Below are 17,790 nucleotides of genomic sequence, written 5' to 3'. Positions count from 1 at the left end.
TAACTACCGGTATCGTATCACGGTTGCCTCCCTATAAAGACGGCGGGTTTGCACCCATAAAATGACATTATTGCACAACTAAAATACCTCATTGAAATCAACATCACGTTTCCTATTTATTTTTCTTTTGTGTACAAAAGAACTTTATTTGGGGCCTCGAAAATTTCAAGTTCAAACATCACGCCTACCACCTGGTTTTTCGAGAATCTTGGCCATAAACTATATCGTAAAAGCTTTATAATGTGTCTTAAGATGGGTCCTCACCTGTCTAAAATTTGCACGGTACAAAACCAGAGAAAAGTTACACGGTTGCTTTTACCTTATAACAACTTCCGGTGCTTTGAGTCGGGGAAATTACCTTAATTTGCCACTTAAACACCGCAAGTGGGACGTAAAGGTATGAACACCGGTAAACCTCAAGCTGGGCTCATGACAAAAAGATTTACTGCTGTTAATTCATGTCGTGTAAAAGAGTACAGATGTCTTACTTTTAGAAACTCGTGTGTAATTTATTGCCAGCGATAGAATTTACTGACAAATTGTAACGAAACGCACGCTTCAATAGCTGTTGTGGGCAAAGAGCTTTGTATACAAAAAGAGTAATTTTTTTTAACATTTCTGGAACTATTGAACTGTTTCACTGTCAGCTAATCGTATTCGTTTATACACATAACAAGCGGCAATCAAAACTGAAAAAAAAATGTGAACGTACGACAATCAATACCTTGAGAGTTCATAAGCTTCCCTATGTGGGTAAATATCGTTCTTTCTGTGGCTTTGTTGCAGCCTCCACATTATTAGGCGGATTTAACAAAAACTGCTGCTTTCAGCAGGCGATTAAGATTATTAAAAACCTCACTGGACTTCATCTTTAACGGGTTTAACAGGATCGATTTTTCTACAAATAGACAGCAAAGAGAGGAGCAGCCATCAAGCGTGAAAAAGAGCTGCTAAACTTTTTTCCGGGTCGACTGAATATATACTGACCCTTAGCTTGTTTTATTTACAAAAAGTAAACCAAATAGCGAATGCTCTTTTCGCCCAGAGCTACACATCCTCTTTCTAATTAGCCTGTACCTACAGCAAGTGAAAAACAGTTTTGATCTTCACCCTCTTGGAGTAAATTTAGCACATATGTCTTGACGAAGAAACGATCCAGTCATGCAACGGCAATCAAAGGAAACGAGATGGTGATGATTTGGCAATTCACCGTCTTAGTTCTTAATGTGTTTGATCGATCAAGCATGCACTTTTGTTTGATACCCTCTTAAGGAAGGTACGCCGTTTCCGCTTTGACTCGGTAAAAAATGCGACAGGTGTGGAGAAAAAGACGCGTCGCGACGCTGCTGCAGGCCCGGACCTAAGACGGCTGCCCCGATGGGGCAAAGGGGAAGCGAAGGAGACGAAGACTGCAGCAAAGTGCAACGAATAAGTAAGCAACGGAAGGCTGCTTCCCTAACCTGCCTCACACCACGACACGGCTACCACGAGGTTTGTATTGATCTCGGCTGTTCCCTTCCGTGAGCCGGTGAATCAATGGTCTTGGTCTCAAGTCGTCATCAACCCCTTCCTGTTTTATTCACTGCATCTTTCTTATAAGCTCGCAGACACGAGATTCTACCTGCAAAGTGGTTAGTTTTTGCCAGCTTGGAAAAATCTCTTAGTTGTGGGTGCAAATGGAGATAATAAGACAGAAGCTGATTTAATAGCACCTTGTACATTTTCATAAAACGTAAAATCATCTACAATTACACATTTTAAATGCCTTAAAAATTGGCCGCGGGTTTTCATCCCAGATAATTTGTTGGTGTATGTATTATTTATGTAGTTATAGTAGTAACATTGTATTCGTAAAATAATTCAAACTGTTGTTTTCCTAAAATATGGGTAACAATATTTAGTTACTATCTCAAATTTGAAAAAAAAATTGTCAAAACAGATTTTCGGAAATTTAAATTTTTCCTTTTTAAATTATCATTTTACTTCCAAATCGTAATCCAAGGAAGTATTGTAAGTATTATTTGGTGACCCCTAGAGTACAAAAACAGAGGTCTCTCATTTCCATCTATATATCTGTATAATCTAAATTTCATAAAATAACATAGGTATTCCTGTATCTGTTGTTTATGAATCCCCCTTGATTTGTTTACCCTCGGCATCCAGATTTTATCAAAAAAAAAAAAACAAAATTATTCTTTTGATTTTTCACAGAGGTTGTATTTGTTCGAATGTATTTCTGTCTAAATAGTTTTAATAGTTATTTATGTCTTAAGGACATAATCAGGGAGATTGTGGCACGAGGTAATGTTTAAAGCCCGACGAAGGAGGGCTTTTAATTTCCCGAGTGCCACAATCGACAATTATGCACGTGGTACATACAACGTTTTATTCTATTTTAGTTTCTAAACTATTTTTAACGAAATATTGAGTATTTTTGGCAAGACTGTGTGAATTGTGCCGATGCGAATTTTAATACATAGCTGGCTATTATTCTGATGTTGTTATGGATACCACGTTGATTATTGGATAATTCGTTTTTCAAAATGTAAATTAAAGACGCGGAAAACGTTTATTCAAACGAAAGTTTAGAAGAATTTGAAGTCGGTCAGGTAATGATTTGATAAAATATTGTTTTTCCAACTTATGAAAAACGTTGAATATGGAAGCGTGTTTGAATAATTAATTGATTAGTGTAAATGAACAATCAATTGTTGCTTAGCAATTTTTGACAGATTTGTGCTAAAAAGGCCAATTTAAGCCCGCATTTGGGTGCTTATAAATAAGATTATGGTTCTAAAATAGAATAAACCATTTTGTTTACTTCTGAATATTATATTGATCTTGAGTTTTATTCACATAGTACATGTGAAGTTCCATTTTTTCCTAAAATTAAAAGTATGTGATAACATATACACATTTGGAATGAATTGATTAGAATGTGACAAAAAATCGCGATAGGCGGTTATTACATTAGGAGAGAAAATGTTTAACAGATTTTTTACATGCCCGAGGGCAATTCGACATAATTATTTTACAAATAAAAGTTATCGCCCACTATCACGTCGATTAAATTTTGACGCACGCGAATTAATCACTGTATTGTAGGTGTAATACACTTATGTTTACATGAGTGTCACAGTGTAAAATGATCGGTTAATTGAACATGACCTAAATAATCATTAAAGTTTAATCAAAACTATTTTCTAAACTAGTGAAGACACATTGAAGAAAAAATTGTCACTACGTTGATTTAAAATGCAGATCATATTAAAATGAAAAAAATTGGTGTAGTCATTTAGGGACTTCCCTCGCACCTGAAGACCAATAGTCAAACAAATTCAATGTGCTAGAAAAAAAAATGTCGACAACAATAGACTCGAAGTAATACGAGCAGAGCTCAAGTTCTCTGCACACATCCACCGGCAGTCGTTATGCACATAACCCAAATCTCAGCTATGCGCACACAAATTTTTGTAAAGTAATTGTAATAAAAATCAAGGCAGACTCATAAACCACAAATACAGAAGTATGTTATGTTATAAAGTTTAAATGTGAGTTAACTTTATTCTATTTTAGTATTATAATCTTGTTTATAAGCACCCGATCGCGGGCATAAATTGGGCTTTATGGCACACATCAGTCAAAAATTGTTAAGTAACGATTGATTATTCATTTGCATTAATTAATTATTCAAACAAGCTTCAATATTCAACATTTTTATAAAGTTGGGAAAATAATATTTCATCAAATCATTCCATGGCTGACTTCAAATTCTTCTAAAATTTCTTTTGAATGTTAAACGTTTTCCGCTTCTTGAGTTTGCATTTTGAAAATCGAATTATTTAACAAATGAACAACGTGGTATCCATAACAACATCCAAATAATAGCCAGCTATGTATTAAAGGTCGCATTGGCACAATTCACACTATTTTAACAGAAATACTCAATATTTCGTTAGAAATATTTTAGAAATTATAATAGAATAAAACGTTGTTGTACCACGGGCATAATTGTCGATTGTGGCCCTCGGGAATTTAAAAGCTCTCCTTTTTCAGGTTTTAGACATTCCCTAGTGCCATAATCTCCATAATTATGCCCTTAATACATAAATAAGTATTATTTTAACTTATAGGCGTTCTTTTAAGAAAAATAAAATTCGTAAAAGCAAATTTTGTAAGTTTTCGAAAAAGCTAGGTGTTTTTATTCCACTTCAGGGGCGAGGGAATAATAATGAGAGAGAGGAACTTTATTTTACGTATAGTTTAATGAAATGTTTAAAACAGATTGTGAATAGAATTAAACACTAAATACACCCACCGGTTTATAAACAATTAATAAAATATATAATTTTAATATTCTTGGGAGAAAAATTGCACGAAAAATCGAAAGAAAAAAGTTGTCTGAACATACGCACATCAGGAAAAGAGTGCATAAAAAATAAAATAAAATATAAAATATGTATGATAAAAAAAAAATTAGATAAATCAAAAGTAAGACAAAATTACCGATCAAAATAGCTTTCATAAAAGATAAAAAAATGTTAAAAAAAATAACACCCAATTTAAAATTAATGCAAAATTCTAACCTTTAGGCTCTTCTTCTGCTACAATTCAGCGAATTCCCTCATCTTCAATTACGAACCCACTGCAACAAAAAACACATGAAATTTTTGTGTACACAAAGAAAAAGATCATAGAAGTTAATATCAACTTTATACATACTAATTTTTAATAACGGTGCAATTCAACATTACACAGGTTTAATAAGTAGACAAGATTTAAAAAATAGTAATCAGAACAAGTTTTGAATTAACAACATAAATTCTAAGCAAAATTTTACATTTAAGTACATCACGCGATTCTTGGTGAAGATGAGCAGAAAAAAATCTATATAACTGATAATAACAATAATTGCAGTGAGTAATGCCTAAAACGTAAAGACGATCCGTGATGATAAAAACTGGAAAACATTGAGAAAAACCTATTAGATATTTCAAATTATTTCAGCTGAAAAGGGGAGTTTTAAAGAATACATATCTGGCGAAAACTTAACATTTGAGTTCTTGTTCAAACAAGCATATTTATTAAGCAGTTAAGTAACGATTTGTACAATGCAGCTACTTTTCCGTTAATATCTGTATTTTTATTTCAATTTAGAATAAAAAACTGTAGAAATAAGGCACAATACATTGGATAATAGACCGATACATGAAGCCTAATAGCAACACTTATCCTTTAAATTCTGATTTCTTTTCCTTCCGCGCCAATCTTTGCAGCCTTCTTCTTCATGGACATATCACAACACTTATCTTTCACTTTAAGCCCGAAATCAAATTATTTTTAACAAAAATAAGCCACTTAAACTAATTTACATGCACACGCTCTGAAAGTCAAAATCGACTGAACTCCTCTAAATGCGTAACACGAAAATGCACAAAAACTTCTCGCCAACGCCGTATCACACATTTTTTGCAGAGTTTTTGTTTATGGATATAGGTACGTCGCACAGTAAATAAATCTTAATTAAAATACTCCAACATTATGCATTAGTGTAACATAATTTTCGCACTGTACAGATGAATAAGAAATTAGGAATTTTACATGCAAGTCACCCAAAAACAAATTATAAAGCTTGATTTAAACACGTCTTTCGAAAATATTTTATTTTCCGACATTTAATGACACAACACAGAATTCATTTTTTTTCACTATTTCTGCCAAAATACTCATGTAAAATAGATTCATACCGGGTGTTTTAACGGTTAAAGGGGGCAAAATTAAACATTCGCTGTAGGCAGTCTAAGCAGTCTAATAGAGCTCCAATTTAAAAATCTTTTTAAAATGTATAAAGTGTTCCGTTTAACTTCTACAACAAAGCTATAAGTTGTAATAGAATCCATTTGGCTACTTTCATGTTTTATCGACGTTTCATTATCATAACCCCCAAAATATAAAAAAAATAATCGAAAACAGACCGACGGAAACGGGAGACAGAAAAATTAAAAGTAAATAAAAATTACTTACTAAAACTAATAGACAGGTACTCAAGCTTTTTGTAACCTTTCATAGTTGTAAATACCGGGAGATCGACAACATATTGATTCAGAATTTGTCTCTGTGAGGGTGCTCCAGCTCTCATCACTGGTTTAATTGCCGGAACAATGTAATAATAAACCAACAGAAATCGTGAAGAGACACTTTTGTAGTTAACAGTACGTCATTTTGAAATTACTGACGCCAAGTCGATTTTTTTCTAAGCGATAGGTATATTTTAGTAGAATAGAACCAAAATTAAGAAGTTAACGTTGATATGTTTAAATTTCTCTAAAAAACAGCGGCAAGCAAAAGCTAAGAATTCTTTGCTAAAACAGAGAAGACCTTCAGTAAAATGTGATTATTAAATTTAATATTTTGATAATTTAGAATGTCAAGAGAATAGGCCTATCACGACTGTTCACGACCAGCGTTCGGAGATGGAAGCATGTTGTTTGATGAAATTTGAGCACGGTCTAACAGAGATTTCATGTTGACACGAGACAATTTTTAAATGTCAAAATCTTTGTCGACCAAAAATAATCTTCAAGTTCGATAAGCCAGTAGATAGCCACTCGTTTATAACTGGCTTGTAATTTTAAGGTCTAAATTGTCCTACTTCAAAACACAGTTTATTAGTTTTTTTTTGTAATTATACCCTGTTTACGTGTTGTATAAAATTCTATTAATACAACTTGTTTTTTATTAAAAAAACAAACTTTATCACTGAAAGTATGTTTTCATCGTGATAAATGAACTAAGTATTAGTTAATAGTAAAAATTTGTAAACAATGAATGTTAACTGATTATGTGAACATATCCCCAAATAGCTGTTCCTCCGCAAACAAAAAGGGTTTTATAGCCGTTTAAATAATTGAAACTAATGATTAATTAACGATTCATTGGAAAATATGGTACCTACCTTTTAAAACACATTTTCTAAAATTAAATTAAATTGATTCCACATTCAACGCAAATTGTTAATTTACTCTTGTTGAACAGCAAAAAATCTACAGTTTTAGTGTGCTGGTGAGAGGAATTTTGTTTTAATTAAATGACTATAAAGAATTCACATGAGATGTAGTTGTCTGTTTTTATTATCCATATATTACCACAAAGCTAGTTTGTACAATTATTATACCATCACACTGAAATTTTGACAAACACTATGCGACCTTCAAATTCACCACAGCCAGTTCTACTAACACTAGAACATATTATGTAATTTGCGGCAGTAATCAACTGCACATTGACATTACGAAATTAGTAAGAAATTTAAATTTCAACAGAAAATTATAGCTGCATTTTAAAATTCGCATTGCAGGTTCTCTTAAGATTTGCCGTTTAAAATTGCACTTTCACATTAAAACTTTCTTTATTCGTATGATCCTAGATCAAATAAATTATATATGTAAAAAATTTACCCCAAGGTGATTTGTCTTACGCCTCCAACTTCACTGCGTCAAACTATATACTTACCATTATGACCGGTTGTTCCGTGTCTAAAATTAGAGGTTTCTTACAACCTTAAATGAATAAAGCGACAAAAAACCAAACGCTACCCTCATAACCTACAATTTCGCTCTAACAGCGTTTCACTTAACTTTATCAGACGCTAACTATTCCTGTAATTTTCTTTCCTGTCGACCGACTACACCGTATCATTTGACGGTCTTTTAAAATCGAACTTATTTTTAGAACAGTGATTTAGTCATTGCCCATGCCAGCATAATCGTAAAAAAGACAAGTCTATTAATAATACGTTTATCATTTAATTTCCTGCGAAAACTGTTTGTATCTTTAATATTCCGGCTCATCATCACCAATTAACGAGGACGGCGGCTTTAGGAGAATTTGCATCCGAAAACTGGATGCGTAATAATTCACATAAACTTAAATGCTTCTTCCGTTTTCTTCGACACTGAGAGCGGATGTGTTTAGTTAACGACAAGTGTGAATGTGTGACGCGAAGTCATCACGTTAACTAGGCCATTATTAGATCATTTTATTAAGTGGCCGACACAGAAGTAGCGAAACAACAAACAGTGGGGCCTGTAATGTTTAAAATATGTAGTTATGCGTTTACGTAAATACCCAGATCGGTGAGAAATTTTTTGCAGAAAAGCAGTCGAGCTCATCAACATTTTTAGATAAGTATAAAGCCACCAAAAAATTTCTCATGGTTTTTTCGAAACAAAGATAATTCGAAGTTTTTTTTGGCTATTAAGTGCAATATGCGTTCCGGAGGTAATAATAATAATATATTGCACAATGAATATTAAGTTGGGCTTACTTCCCACTCGCTCAACTTATGACCTACTTCATGTAAGTGAGAAATGGACTGTGGACTTTACATTTCCAACAACAGTGTACGATGCAGTTTAAATTTTGAAATTTTTAACTGATTGTCAATCGGCTTTAGCAATTTCATTCCTTACAAACTATGTATGTACGATATAACATTCTCCAGATTTTAAAGTTTTGGTTCACTTTTTGACATATGAAATAATTAGAAGTTCTTTTCTTCCAATGGGAAATCAGTGAAAATCAGACATATTATTATTATTAAGAAGTTTTTTTCTTACTTAATAATAATGTCTTAATAATCGAAATTACCAAATTATAGTGGGTTTAGCCACACAAAAGTAATTAGTGTTTATTATTTAACCAAGAAAAACTTTTTTTTAAATAATAATAAAAATAAATAAGGTGTGTCCAATTTTTATTTTAGAATTTGTAGATATTTCTGCCATTTAATAATTAACTGTAAATATTTTCTTTAAAATTAATATGTATATTTATATTTTGAAGTCAGCGAATAAAATAACAGTGTTTTTGATCCACCTATATAAACTACGAGTAGTACTTCAAAATATTGAATAGGTAACTATTAGCTAGGTACACAGTGCTACTACTATAGATTCCTAAAAGGAGAAATCTACACTAAATAAATTTAAATCCAAATCAACAGCATCGATAATATTTAAAATTCAAATTGAAATACAAATTTCAGTACATATAAACAATAAACCAAACCTGGTAAATCATAACAGAGAGCGCATTCTGCGTTCGGCTAAAAACACGCCAAAAATTAAATTATTCGCAATGGAAAATATCATGAACCAAACAGTGAACCGAATTTAAATAAAAAATATGACGAAACATCACCGACGCGGCGGCGGTAGAAGAGCTAATAATTCCCTATTAATTATGTAGGATGGTGGATGTGTCTGCGATATCTGCCTGATTAACCTGATGCATTTCCGGCTTTGCAATAGTAATTTTTTACGTTCTGCCCGACCCCAGTGTTGGAGATGGAAAATGTACCACCTACTCAATAATTCAAAGTGGACGAAGATATGTAAATAGGTGGCATAATAGCGCGATGAACGTGTCGTCGAGGTACGGAAGGAAGGAAACCCTATCTCCGACATTTCTCTAGGAGACATGGTGGTTAAGAGGATGAGGGAACTTGGATATCTCACGGTGATCAGACTCGACTTGAAACTGAATCGTTTAAACCTTTTCAGTGATCGTTACATTGGATTAAAATAAGGGAACGTAGTTCTAAAAATGAGTTTTTATTTCCAGAATGATAGTTAAGGGAAGTACAGCGATACGGTTGTTTTAACGAGTTGATTTGCTTTTCTGTATCCAATTTATGTTGGGTTAGATTTATTAACAGAACGGACCAAAAATCTTTTGCACGACAAAAATATATATGTATTAACCGTCAAAATAGGTTATCGCACGACAAAAGGTGATATTCCACTACAAGAAGTATTTGCCACGACAAAATACGTATCACATGGAAAAAAAATCTTAGTAATGACAAGTTATAAAAAATAGAAAAGTAGATACAAATTAACGACAGTATTAACCCTGCAGTAGTCGCCCATTATTTTGAAAAGTATTACGTTAATATTGCCTCAATATAATAAATAATAAGTCACAAAAATATTCAACGCTATTTTTTTGCTCACTCGACGTTTCGTAACTCCTAAAATATGAAATAATAGGTCCCCCGTTTCCGTGTCTTTCGTCTCTCGGTGCTGGATATTCTATTAGAGAGATAATCTCGTAAACTATTTAACTTGCCGCGCTGAGCAATTAATTATGTCGCTTAGATATACCTATATTACCTCTAAAAAGATGTCATTAAGAACATTATTGTTACTTAATAAATAACAAACATATTATAATAAACAACAAATGAATAATAATAATTAGATTCCACAATACATATATATCTCGTATCACAGTATTAATTTAAAAAAATGTTAATATTCGCTTGGCCCAAAATCTATAAAAACGTAATCTAAATACGTGGCTTATCTTGGCTGCGGAAAATGCAGTTAGTTTTTCTGTTTTCTACTCGACGATTAGGTAGCACAGACAATTCAATATGACCACCTGCTTTTTTACCGACTCTATTCAATTAAAATTGAATATATCAACGTCACACGAGCTTGAAAAAAAATTATAAAGCAAAACAATAATCCACTTAATGCCGGTGAATTAAATAGATCAATACTAACCCTATTTCTTCACTTTATAATAAAACTTGTTACTTACACGTTTGTTTATCAAGCCATCGGCGATCGTTGATTTTCAAGGCATGTTGCGTAGTCCTAAGTGCTTCAACACGAGCTAATTGCTCTTGAAATTTCTCAACAAAATCATAAATGTACTGCGAAAAAAATAAAGGGGAAACTTATTATGTGACGCCGATAAAACGTCTTCGAAAGTGTAGGGTGCAAGGCGTAAATTTGAAATTACCTAGAGGACCCATAACCGCAAGAATATAATAAACATGAAAATGTTTTAAAGCATTTCTTTTTAAAAGTCATTTCGGTCCCCCGTTTCAGATTATAAAACTGACTAATAAAAGAGACACCTCAATACAATAAAAAAGATTACTTCTCAGATATATGAGATACTTGACATTTGTTCGTTGTTATAACACCTCTATAAAGTAGACGAAATTGTCGAAACTTGAAACGTTGCAGCAATGAATAACGACTCAAGGAAATACTGCAGCTACATTTTTCTTGCTCGTTCGAGGATTACTAAGTGATGGATTTTACAAATATAAGATACAACAGTAAAAAAGTCAGGAATATCCTAAAACTTATGCATATTTATGTTTTTTTTTTTTTGAAAATTTATTAATGTGATATTTATTGTAAGTTGTTTTCTGATTTCCCAGGTGTGGTAGTTCTCCAACAATTTTTCCTAATGTATAACAAGGTCTAGTGAAAAAAGTTCTGCATTCGTATTCAACCAGAGAAGACTTGATAAGATGACTTAGGACACTGTTACTTATCAAATGGAGTTGAAAAGAAACCCTAAAATTTCATTTCTTATTTGATAATAAATGTAAGTCATTGTTCTGCATAAAATATGTTGCTGAAACTATGGTGTATGATAACTTCTGTAAAATATGCTATTCATCTGGTTCGTTCACTAAAATTTACAACTTTTTTGTTTATAATTATTTCTAAATAATCCTGAGTACTGTTGTACCCGTGGGTCTACTCATAACCAAATAAAATAAAAAATTACAGCACTTCTGAGTATTGTTGCATTTCATAAATTATCACTTTTTTCAAATCAAGAATAATGCACACAGATATGCATATTTGATGCACACATCTTGTTTGCAAGCTTCGTGGCTACCGTTTTACATTCAGCAACAATTCGAGGAGATATGATTAAAGGCATCAGAAGACGTTAAATACATCACAGTTATGCATTCATAATGTCGACACCTAGCATCATTTCTTTATTTTGAATATATCACTGTTCCACAACTATCATTTTCCCTACGCCAAAGCGAGAGATGAAGAAATCACATTTTCCACTCGAGGTGGTAGCCTCCTTACCCCTCGAGACCCCGAAGACCACTCACAACCCTTTCCTTCTTAACTACGTGATGTAAAGATGTATTGCACTGAATCTTTCTATACTTTTTCGCATTCATTACGATCATGAAAAGATGCTGCGGGATTCTTATATCAAAGACTTTACGTTTGCACGATGAAGTGTAGAGGGGTGAATTAATGGTATTGATATGAGGGAATACACCCTCGAGATAAATCAAATACGTTTGCCACCATAAAAAGACATTTTTGCCACCTAGTCTAGTCGACAAGCTGGTCGTCAATTTATAGCACAACGTCGAATTAGAAACAGCCGAGTTTTTCCAGCTTCCGGTTAATTTAATTACTACAAAAAATTACTAATGGAATTAAATTCAGTTCGATACAAAATTTCATTTAAGATTTGGTATTTTTAACAAGTTTTTAAATGGCGTAGAAAAAATAATGTGGTGGACGCGAGAGCAAAGCGCCTATTTTACTCATTTGCGTATGTATGCTCATTAATAGCAACTTGCCTCACTTGATTAAAAAGTAAATATTTTAACGTATTTTCCACAAAAAATTATCCACATTTGCGCAGTGTACACATAAATTTTATGCCAGCTTTAAAATTCATGTCCGAATCCTAAAAAAGTTATTAAAATTTACAGTGTCCTTTTTATAGAATTTTAATTTCCTCGAAACTACCAACGTATTTGTTTTTGAAATATTATCTGTAGTATCTAAAATACGTAAAAATCTGTTAAGCCTATTTTAATTCCCCTTATTACAAAAAATAGACTTTTTGTTTGTTTTGTAACCGGCCAAACGGACACTAAATGATTCTTGTCAAAGTGTCTTAAATTGTGAGATAACGACAAATCTAACAAGTGGTACATAAAATTAATGTGAACCACCCACAAGTTTGATAACGGTATTAACACTTGCACTTGATAGTGCGATCAGTTCAGGGAACATAATGACATTTAGATGAAATAAACAAACAGCAATAACTATTCATGTGACTTTGGTGTAGATAAAAACAGCGGTTTGCATTTTTTAGATAACGACTTGTCCTGTTCAGTATCAAAATCTGGGTAGTCCCGTTCACATGCTTTTGTTTTAAAAGATCCATCCTTTGTGTTGCGGGTTTTATACCAGCAGATTATCAATTTTAATTCGAGGCGACATTTAAAAACACCAATTAACCTCCCAATCATTCCGTCTTCGTCACAATCCCGCCTTATTTCGCTCCCTAGTTTCCTCATTACGCACTTCCTTTAGGCTGCATTTTCTCAGCAAGGGTTTACTTTGATTTGTTCCTTTCTCATACGGAGACGGGCAGGATATTAAATGAGCATTTCGTATGACAATTAGGTCCACTTTAGTTGTTAGTGTATTTAAATCTGTCGAATTAGAGACGATTTACGCGGAAATTTTGTTGTGATTCATGTTACAGGACATGGATAAGTTATCTTTTTGGAATGACTTAACTACAGTTCGCGAGAAAAACGGGGAAATACGCATTGGCAGCAGTCGACTGAAGAAAATAAGTGTGGTAACGCGAATAAAATCCAAACAGAGTCGGAAAAATTGTTATTGTTCTCAGCAACCGCAAAGTGGTTTTTTGTTGGAATATTATGTGTAAAATTAGTTGATGTTGCCGCTTTTATCTTCTGAAGAAAACCCTAATCGCACTTGAACTTTGATAACAATAGGATATTTCCCAATGCTTAAAACTGGAAATGGACTGCCACCTAACACGTAAGATTAGATTAAAAAAGTCGGTTCCTTTAAGGAAATGGGAATTTTTAAAGTGCGCATACAAATTGTATTCTAAATTGTCCCGATAAAAAGTTTGGTTAGAATAATACAAATATTATCAGTATGTAGATTTCAGCAGATTTTCACGCTTTGGGTTCTTCCGAATATTATGCAATACCTATATAGAAGATGTCTGTAGTACTTCAGCCCTTTTTTACGTCTTTTTACATAATATTGTTGTACAAGTACGCTATAGTCTTTGAAGTTGAAACGGTACGTAAACTAGTATTTATAGATATTAATAACAACATTACTAACAAAATTTTGGGACTGAGCTAAACCGTTTTTGATTCAATCAATAACATAAATTGTTTCATATATTATTTTTTCGAGTTATCTGTAAAAGCAATTCTAAAAAATATCAATGCATTTTTAATAGCATTTATCTATCGAAATTTTGAAATAGCGTCATCAAGTTTTTGAAGGGAATAAACAGATAAATGTTTATTAGCAATTTACAGTGCTTATGATAACGTTAAAAAGATTGCCATATTTCGAAAAATTTGGCAGTTTCTAATTTAAACTGTAAAATGTTATACTGACAATTTTAATTATTTTTCGAAAAATCTGGATTCTAAAAAAACTAAAAAATTTAAATTGGATGAACATTGAAGAAAGTTGAAATTTTACATAGGTAATTGTTGGTGAGGGTGATCCGACAAAATTTTGGTTAGCGTTTACAATGTACCCACAGAACAGTCTTAAAACACACTAAAATTTCACAATACTATTCAGTAGTTTCAGGAATTATCCGTCAAATAAAATCTCCAACAAAGGACAGGCAGACGGAAAAGAAAGACATATTTTTCGTACCCTTGGGATCATTAAATGTTGAGAAAATATTAAATTAGCGCTCGGGAAGCAAAAATTCACATAGAACTCTTTCTAAGATTATAAATCCATAGTACAAATTAGAAGAACATGAGGAAACATTTTTAAGAACTATTATGTCTAGTGTCTACTTTTTATCGATATACCTAACCAGGCACAGCTCTGACCAACCGTTCCACAAGCCGTGAGAAATTTCGAGTGCCTCAAGAGATAATTCGTATTATCTAACCAGTAACTTCCTCATTGGAATCCATATAGCACCACCTGATGTGTCTTATTCATTAAGAGTATATCACCGGTGGGAACAATTCCCTTGATGGGTGTTCATTTCGCGTGACCGGCCGGAAATACTCATGCAGTCGAGTTATATGGTAGTGACGTCAAACACCGGAAATGCATCTTACTTTGCCATATGCCACCTTATTGTTTACATATTTTAATTCGGTTTGCCTTTCGACTTTTTGTCCCTTAATTGTACCCTCACCACCTGTCCTTCAATAGATTGTCTTTCGTAGCGATATTCCCGCCCGAAAATTGGCAATGACACTTCAATGTTAGCTCGACGTGTAGGTTTTCTTATAACCATTATCAGTGCTGCCAGAGTTCTAGAAAAGCCATTATCTTAAGTAGCAGTTATGTTAACCGGAAACTGAATCCGAGTTATAATTCGATAAGACAACCAAGACTCTCCTTAATTTGTGTACTGCACCCGTTCGGTCCCTACGTGCTTATCGTGACAAATATCGTTGTAAAGGTTGGCAGCAATTCAAAGTGTGTTAACACCACTTAGCGTATTTTTTTGAGGCCGCTTTAATTTCCTGTCACGCTTTAGAAGTGTGTCTCATCTCAGTCGTAACGCCCTGTCCATTCGGAAGTAGAAAAAGCGATGAAATTTTGTTTAAATTATACCAACTTCCGATCGACTAAAAAATCAGTACACTCAAGTACCTACATTGTGTTCGACCCGGAGATGGGCTCGTTGATCGTCCACAGGTTTCCGGTTCCGTTCCATCATCGCGTAGTGTTAATGACACTACCCCTGTGAAGAAAGTAACGACATATATTTAGACATTAATAAGTAGGGAGGTGAGAGTATCCACTTGAGCAGTCTGGTCTTTTGTTTTTACTCTTTAAGATGATGCGTCTGAATAGGGGAGACGAGGCGAAATGTGGACTAACCCCAGCTTACTATTTGTGAGTAAGAATACGAATACCCACTTCACGGTTTCACTGCACCTTTTCTTAATTAATGCGAGTTCTGTCTATGAGGCTACGACTTTGAGGATTTAATTTAAAACCAAACAAGTTACGGTAAAAACTGGCAAATTGAACCAAAATAAATAGCGTAGTGATACGAAAAAAAGTTTTGCAAAAACACCTTCACTAATATTAGTTTCACATACAATGTGTCATATATAACATATAAGATGGGCATGACATATTTCGTCAACACAAAACATCACGGGTGACAGAAATTTTAGTACATACTAGTATTTTCTAAATTAGTCACTGTTTTTCAAAGTTTAGCCTTATAAAGTTATAATATGGGTGATATAAAATTAGATTTAAGGTATATATATCATGCCATATCTAATATATTTTTCTTCATATAATATTGAGTTTTTCGGTTATTTTATAAAGACTAACAAGCTTAAAAAAAGTTGTAACAAAGCTACATCGTTATTTAAGAAAGCTGACATTTTATCAGTGAATGGCTTGTGAAACAAAAGTAAATTTAAATTACCCTTCATTCTTATTTTTGCTGTTAAATATATTTTTGCTTTTATTTTTTGTCCAAGTTTAAGTTTAAATATGTTGCTCATATCAATCATTAATATTCGTTTATTGGAGTTAACGACCTTTGATGAGACCGAATTTCCAAAGTCACTGATTAATTACAAGCGAATAATGTTCATTTCTCTATAATTTTATTATACAACTAACTGTTACATGTTTAGTTTAAATTTTTGTATGAAAGATTCATATCGAGAAGCTTAAAGTAACGCCAGAATTATAATCCATGATCCAAAAATAACTAAATCACATTTTAAGTGTTGGCCGAATTGTAATCTACAATCAAACGCCGTCACATTTTTCATATTTGTGATGTGTTTTATGGTCCAGATGTAATGCAATTAAAGCAAGAATAACACTAAAGCAATAAAAAAAATGAATGTTTCCATTTTTTTATCTGGGTTAGTTGAGGAAACGATGCTTCGGTAAACATTTAGATTATTTTAACAATATATGTACATTTTAATTTTAAATTATGAAGTTTGTTTTTACAGTTTTAACGAGTGTCGCATTTAGGCGAACATACCATGTTAAATTAAACAGATGACGATGATACATTCAGTCGTATGATTTTATGGATTCGAAAATAAAAGATAAATCGTAATAAAATCCTTATATAGCACAGATTATTCTAGCTATCAGTATTGTAGATATCTGTTATATGATCTTTGTTTCTAATTTAAACCGCTAGCTTTTTAAGTTTACTTTGGTGACATCCACCCAACACTTTATGCTATACGTATAAAACCATTAGCTTTTGAATAATTCGTTTTGAGTGGGGAACGAGGACGATTATCTGACAGGACACCCCGGTGCTTTTCGCTATTGTTATCTACTGCTCGTCTTTACGTCGAGAACGCATAGGCGGTGCCATATGGCCCTTGGAGTGTACTTTACTGGAAATTCTCACAATATTTTACCATCTGTCGTTTGAATTCGTTGTCTTATCAGCCTAAATTATATCCTTATCTAAAAAATTTATATATACCTACATACATACATAATAATTATGTTTACCTGGGAAGGTTACGAGCTTTTTTCTATAGACGCTGCTGCGCGTTGCTGTTGTTTTAAAAAGCCTGAAAGGTTAGTGATAATTAATAAATAAAATAGCAAATTCGTTTTGGTGGTAAATGTAAGAGATTTCTTTTTTGTTCGTTGGAAATAATGACGTTAATTAAATTCGAATAATGGCAAAAATGAAATAACCAACGAGCTTTTTGTGAAAATTCTCATCAATATTGATAACAAATGAAATGCTTTGAAGGTTTTTTATTTATTTTGTTTAACCGAAGGTGTATTATGGTAACATTTCGGTATAGACGGTGTATAATACAGCTGTATACGTGAAGCATTTAAAAGACGGGCTCGTGCGTAGCACGGTGGTTGATGCAAAGGATCAACAGTTGTTCCGTGTCCGCAGGTGCTCGAGCTCGAGCCCCTCTTC

General features: G+C 33.1%; 1 protein-coding gene across 9 annotated transcripts in view; it reads left to right on the top strand.

Annotated features, from left to right (window-relative positions):
* LOC135134752 (homeobox protein prospero) overlaps positions 1-17,790 on the top strand; it is a 173,975-nt gene that overhangs the window by 142,787 nt on the left and 13,398 nt on the right. For 3 of the 9 annotated variants that reach the window (XM_064063574.1, XM_064063570.1, XM_064063571.1), the window contains exon 3: positions 11,243-11,412. The exons of 3 other annotated variants lie outside the window; for them this stretch is intronic. The gene's annotated coding sequence lies outside the window, so the exon portion shown is untranslated. Of the gene's footprint in view, positions 1-11,242; positions 11,413-13,006; positions 13,659-16,988; positions 17,430-17,790 lie in introns of those variants that run through there. 3 more of the 9 variants (XM_064063569.1, XM_064063578.1, XM_064063576.1) reach the window with 3 other exon arrangements.

The sequence above is a fragment of the Zophobas morio genome, unplaced genomic scaffold (assembly GCF_036711695.1).
Source record: "Zophobas morio isolate AGI-343-1 ecotype UQ-CSIRO unplaced genomic scaffold, CSIRO_AGI_Zmor_V1 ptg000023l, whole genome shotgun sequence".
Classification (NCBI taxonomy): Eukaryota; Metazoa; Arthropoda; class Insecta; order Coleoptera; family Tenebrionidae; genus Zophobas; species Zophobas morio.
This window is presented reverse-complemented; position numbering and strand designations above follow the sequence as displayed.